The sequence below is a fragment of the Erinaceus europaeus genome, chromosome 3 (assembly GCF_950295315.1).
Source record: "Erinaceus europaeus chromosome 3, mEriEur2.1, whole genome shotgun sequence".
Classification (NCBI taxonomy): Eukaryota; Metazoa; Chordata; class Mammalia; order Eulipotyphla; family Erinaceidae; genus Erinaceus; species Erinaceus europaeus.
Window position 1 is genome coordinate 127,937,520 of NC_080164.1, and position 6,440 is coordinate 127,943,959.

A 6,440-nucleotide genomic window follows, 5' to 3' on the forward strand; every position below is an offset into this window, starting at 1 on the left:
TAAGAGCTTTAGCTGTGTTTTTTATTCTCATTAAGTAAGAGTTATTCCCATACCAAATAATATTTCTGCCTTGTATACAACAGCTCCAAATAGAACTCTGAAGTTGCTTTAACATTTTCCAGGAGTCAAGACAGTTTCTGAAAGAAACCTCTTTCCCTGTTGAAAATCGCTGCGTGGACTGATGGCATATTTACTGGAAAAGGCCATGTATTTAAAGCCACCGCTGTGAATGGGAGGTTGTGTAATGACTGGAGTGCTGGATTCACCTTCATAAAGTCCCAGATTTGATCCCCAGCATCCCATATACCAGAAACATGTGCTAAGTTCCCTCTCTCTCCTAAATCAAGTTTGTTTTTATCCCATGGAGTGGACAGAGCAAGCCCCTATTCCGTCTCCAAATTCCAAAAGTCCCTTTAATATATTGTCCTCAGATAGAGGACGTATCAGATATTAAACTGATAAGAACAGATACTACAGTTGATCTTAGCCAAAAGACCAAGAAGTAGTCTAAATCAAGTTTTTAAAAAATTAAGAAAGCCACCACTAAGTTCTTGACGGTGCTCTCATTTTAGTCACTTAATCCTACTGATTTATAATAAAGAAAAGTCAGCCAAGGGACTGGGAAATGATGCACCTTGTAGAGCACACATTTTAACATGTGTGAGGACCCAGGTTCGAATCCCCAGTCCCCACCTGCAGTGAGGGAAGCTTTACAAATAGTGAAGAAGTGCTGCAGGTGACTCTCATTCTATCTCCTCCTTCCCTCTCAAATTCTCCCTGTCCTATCAAATAAAAATAAATAAAATTCAGCAGGATAAGCACACCTGGAGCAAAGCACAAGGACTGGCACAAGGATACCGGTTCGAACCCTCAGCTGCCCACCTGCAGGGGGGTTGCTTTACAAGCGGTGAAGCAGGTCTGCAGGTGTCTATCTTTCTCTCCCCCTCTCAGTCTTCCCTTCCTCTCTTGATTTCTCTCTGTCCTATCCAACACAATGACAACAATAATAATAACGACAACAACAAGGGTAACAAAATCGGAAAAACAGCCTCCAGAAGCAGTGGATTCATAGTGCAGACACCGAGCCCCGACAATAACCCTGGAGGCAAAAGTAAATAAATAAAATTTTAGGGGGCCGGGCGGTAGCACAGCGGTTAAGTGCACATAGCACAAAGCACAGGACTGTTGTAAAGATCCCAGTTTGAGCCCCTGGCTCCCCACCTGCAGGGGGATCGCTTCACAAGCAGTTAAGCAGGTCTACAGGTATCTTTCTCTTCCCCTCTGTGTCTTCCCCTCTGCAGTTGTCTTTCTCTTCCCCTCTATGTCTGTCCTACTCAATAACAATGACAGCAATAACAATAACAATAATATCAACAACAATGATAAACAACAAGGGCAATATAAGGGGAAAAAATTGCTTCCAGAAGTAGTGGGTTCATATAGCTGGCACCAAGTCCCAGTGATAAGCCTGGAAGCAAAAAATAAATAAATAATAAAAAATAATAAATTTTTAAAAGGCAGCCAAATATTTGCCACTCACTTCATTCCCTAATTTGTGAAATGATGTTTTTTATAGTCTACCAACTGACATAAAGCACTTTCCAGTTTAATATTATTGGGTTTGTATGGAGTGAGAATGTAGGAATATGTTTGACTTTTGCTGATAGGTAGTTATTTCTAAAGATCCACTATTTTCTTTTTTTTTTTCTTTTGTTTGTAGTGCCTGTTTTTTTGGGGGGGATTTTAATGAATTACAGTAAATACAGTTATTGGCACATATGTAACATTTCTCAGTTTTCTGGATAATATTTTCACCTCCTCCACCATCATGCACCAGGATCAAACCCCCCACCCCATACTTTAAGACCCACTATTTTCTAATGCCTTTTACTATTCTTGTTTTCCACTAGCAGAAATTGGAAAATTGAGGCGGTGGTTGTACACAATGAATGCTTGCACTATTTGTCATTTCTTAGACTCTATTTCTGTGCCTCTTGACTTTTTCTAAGATGACTTCAACTAATAGCTAAGGCCAAGCCAGAGCCCTGTTGTAAACAAGTGACAAGGGACACAGTGGCTCATAATGAATGCAATCTGGGCAATCTGTGGCATATTGTGAATAAAAAGGTAATTGTGAATACAAAGACAATGACTAAAACTGCTCTGGCCACTAAAAAATATATATAAGAAAAAGGCTACTGGGAGACAGACTTATTTTTTTTATCTTTTTCTTTTAAAAATGTCTATTTTTATGTGTGTGTGTGTGTGTGTGTGTGAGAGAGAGAGAGAGAGAGAGAGAGAACATAGTATCACTCAACTCTAGCGTATAGAAGTACTGGACATTGAACCTGGGACCATGGACTTGCAAGTCCTGTGATCTAGTGCTGAGCTATCTCTCTGACCCTGGAGTCAATGTATACAACTGGACCTGGTCCCTCCTGGCTCATCCCTTAGTGACTCGCTCTCAACTCTCCATATGTGAGATAGGTAGAAGACGCAAATAGCAGTTAAAGACTCCCTGATTCAGGTCCTACCTCTTCCTACTTTCTTGTCATGTATTTTCTTAAAAACCTCTACACAGAATAATACTGCTGACCTTATAGGATTGTTATATACATAGTAGCACATAGCAATAAATGTCAGATCTTATTGTGATGATGCTGATGGGGGTCCAGGCTGAGTTCACCTGGAATGACTAAGTAGATTACTAGCAATCAAGAGCTAACAATAAAAAGCAGGCAGGAGTCTTTTTCTTATAGATGTTGTTGTTTTATATATATATATTAATGTTTTTAAATTTCTTTATAGGAGAATTAATGTTTTCCATTCCACAGTTAATACAATAGTTTGTACATGTGTAACATTTCCCAGTTTTCCATCTACCAATCCAAACCCCACTAGGTCTTCTGTCATCCTTTTTGGACCTGTATTCTCCCCCCCACCCACTCCAGAGTCTTTTACTTTGGTGCAACATGCCAATTACATTTCAGGTTCTACTTGTGTTTTCTCTTCTGATCTTGTTTTTCAACTTCTACCTGAGAGTGAGATCATCCCATATTCATCCTTCTGTTTCTGACTTAGTTCACTTAACATGATTTCTTTCAAGGCCGATCCAAGATCGGCTGAAAACAGTGAAGTCACCATTTTTACTAGCTGAGTAGTATTCATTGTGTATATATACCACAACTTGCTCAGCCACTCATCTGTTGGTGGACATCTGGGTTGCTTCCAGGTTTTAGCTATTACAAATTGTGCTGCTAAGAACATATGTGTACACAGATCTTTTTGGATGGGTGTGTTGGGTTCCTTAGGATATATCCTCAGGAGAGGAATTGCAGGATTATAGGGTAGGTCCATTTCTAGCCTTCTGAGAGTTCTCCAGACGGCTCTCCACAGAGGTTGGACCCATTTACATTCCCACCAGCAGTGCAGGAGGGTTCCTTTGACCCCACACCCTCTCCAGCATTTGCTGCTGTTACCTTTTCTGTTGTATGACATTCTCACAGGAGTGAAGTGGTATCTCATTGTCTTTATTTACATTTCTTTTTTTCATATATATACATTTTTAAAATTTATTTTCCCTTTTGTTGCCCTTGTTGTCTTTTTATTATTGTTGTAGTTATTGTTGTTGTTGTTGATGTCATCATTGTTAGATAGGACAGAGAGAAATGGAGAGAGGAAGGGAAGACAGAGAGGGGGAGAGAATGAAAGACACCTGCAGACCTGCTTCACCGCCTGTGAAGCCACTCCCCTGCAGGTGGGGAGCCGGGGCTCCAATCAGGATCCTTATGCAGGTCCTTGTGCTTTGCACCATGTGTGATTAACCCATTGTGCTACCGCCCCACTCCTTTTATTTGCATTTCTATGACAATCAAAAACTTGGAGCATTTTTTCATGTGTTTCTCAGCCTTTTGGATCTCTTCTGTAGTGAGTATTCTGTCCATGTCCTCTCCTCATTTTTGGATGGGATTATTTGTTTTCCTGTTGTTGAGTTTGGCAAAGCTTTTTATATATTTTGGTTATTAGCCTCTTGTCTGATGTATGGCATGTAAAGATCTCCTCCAATTCTGTGAGGAGTCTCTTTGTTTGGGTAGTGGTTTCTTTTGTTGTGCAGAAGCTTTTTAATTTGATGTAGTCCAATAGTATTATGCTTGCCTTAGTCTTCTTTGTAATTGGATTAGTTTCATTGAAGACGTCTTTAAAATTTATGTGGAAAAGAGTTCTGCCAATATTTTCCTCGAAGTATCTGATAGTTTCTGGTCTAACATCCAAGTCCTTGATCCACTTGGAATTTACTTTTGTATTTGGTGAAATATAGTAGTTCAGTTTCATTCTTGTGCATGTTCCAACCCATTTTTTTCCAACACCATTTGCTGAAGAGACTCTGCTTTCCCAGCTTAATAGTCTGGGCACCTTTGTCAAAGATTAGATGTCCATAGGTATTGGGGCTTACTTCTGGGCTCTCAGTTCTATTCCACTAATCAGTGTGTCTATTCATGTTCCAGTACCAAGTCGTTTTTATTACAATGGCCCTGTAATACAACTTGAGATCTGGGAGTGTGATGCCTCCGGTTCTGTTCTAACTTCTCAAGATTGCTTTGGCAATTCTAGGTCCTTTCTGGTTCCAGACAAACATTTGTAGCATTTGTTCTAGTCTCCTAAAAAATGTGGTTGGGAACTTGATGGGGATAGCATTAAATTTGTATATGGCTCATTTTGATGATGTTAATTCTTCCAACCCATGAACATAGACTATCTTTCCACTTCTTTGTATCTTTTTTATTTCCTTTAGTAGTGACTCATAATTTTCAGTATACAAGTCTTTCACTTCTTTGGTTGCCGGGCTAGCCTCAGGGTGCTTCTTGCCAGGCATGTGCTCTCTGGAGCCAACCTAGGCTGCTGTGCAGGAAAGGGATCAGGAACTAGCATCATGAGAGAGAGAGAGACTCTGGGACTCGTGGAACAGGAACACACAATACCCTGCTGCGTTTATTGATCTGCCTTTAAATATCTTCTGAGAAGGAAGTGGTAGGGTGGGAAAAGGAAGTACGTAGGATAAGGGGCAGAGTGGAAAAAGAGCTGAAACCAGTGGGGATTAAATGGTGGGAAACAGGGGGTCGGGTGGTGGCACAGTGGGTTAAGTGCATGTGGCGCAAAGCGCAGGAACCAGCGTAAGGATCCCGGTTCGAGCCCCCAGCTCCCCACCTGCAGGGGAGTCGCTTCACAGGTGGTGAAGCAGGTCTGCAGGTGTCTATCTTTCTCTCCCCTTCTCTGTCTTCCCCTCCTCTCTCCATTTCTCTCTGCCCTATCTCTGAATTGCGTCAACAAGGGCAATAATAATAACCACAACGAAGCTACAACAAGGGCAACAAAAGAGGGAAAAAAATGGCCTCCAGGAGCGGTGGATTCATGGTGCAGGCCCAGCAATAACCCTGGAGGAGGGAAAAAAAAAATGGTGGGAAACAGGATGTGACTGGGGGGGGAGTGGAAAAAGAGCGCAAACCAGTGGGGATTAAATGGTGGAAAACAGGATGTGATGGGGGGGGTGGAAAAAAGAGCATGAACCAGTGGGGATTAAACTAGTGCGGGTCTCAGACAAAACAATGATTATGTAAAAAGACCACAGCATCAAGTAATGCAGGGGAACCTGGAATGACACGAATAGAAAGAGAAGCAGAACTAGCCAAAGGAGAAATGTTGACCAACATTTAGTTAGGCTTATTCCTAGATATTTTATTGTTTTGTTGCTATAGTAAAAGGCATTGATTCTGGATTTCAACTTCTTCTAACTTAGTGTTTACATAGAGGAATGTCACTGACTTTTGAATGTTAATTTTCTAGCATGCCACCTTACTGTATTGCCTGATGATTTCCAAAAGCTTCTTGCTGGCTCCTTAGGTGTTTTTTTTTTTTTTTATGTATACTATCATGTCATCTACAAATAGGGAGAGTTTGACTTCTTCTCTTCCAATCCCTATCCCTTTAATTCCTTGCTCCTGCCTGATTGCTATGGCAAGAACTTCCAACACTATGTTGAATAGTGATGGTGATAGTGGGCAGCCCTGTCTAGTACCTGATCTGAGTGGAAATGCTTCCAGTTTTTCACCATTGAGTATGATGTTGGCTGTAGGTTTGCTATATATAGACTCCACTATCTTCAGGAATTTTCCATCTATTCCCATTTGTTGTAGTGTTTTGATCATAAAGGGATGTTGGATTTTGTCAAAGGCTTTCTCTGCATCTATTGATATGACCATGTGGTTTTTGGTCTTGCTTTTATTGATGTGGTGGATCATGTTGATTGATTTACGTATATTAAACCAATCTTGTATGCCTGGGATAAACCCCATTTGGTCATGATGAACAATCTTTTTAATATACTGCTGTATTCGGTTGGCTACAATTTAGTTCAATATTTTAACATCTATGTTCATCAGAGA

General features: G+C 40.7%; 1 pseudogene; it reads right to left on the bottom strand.

Moving 5' to 3' along the window:
• Positions 1 to 343: 343 nt before the first annotated feature.
• LOC132537770 (U2 spliceosomal RNA) lies at positions 344 to 507 on the bottom strand (annotated as a pseudogene).
• Between the last annotated feature and the right edge of the window lie 5,933 nt (positions 508 to 6,440).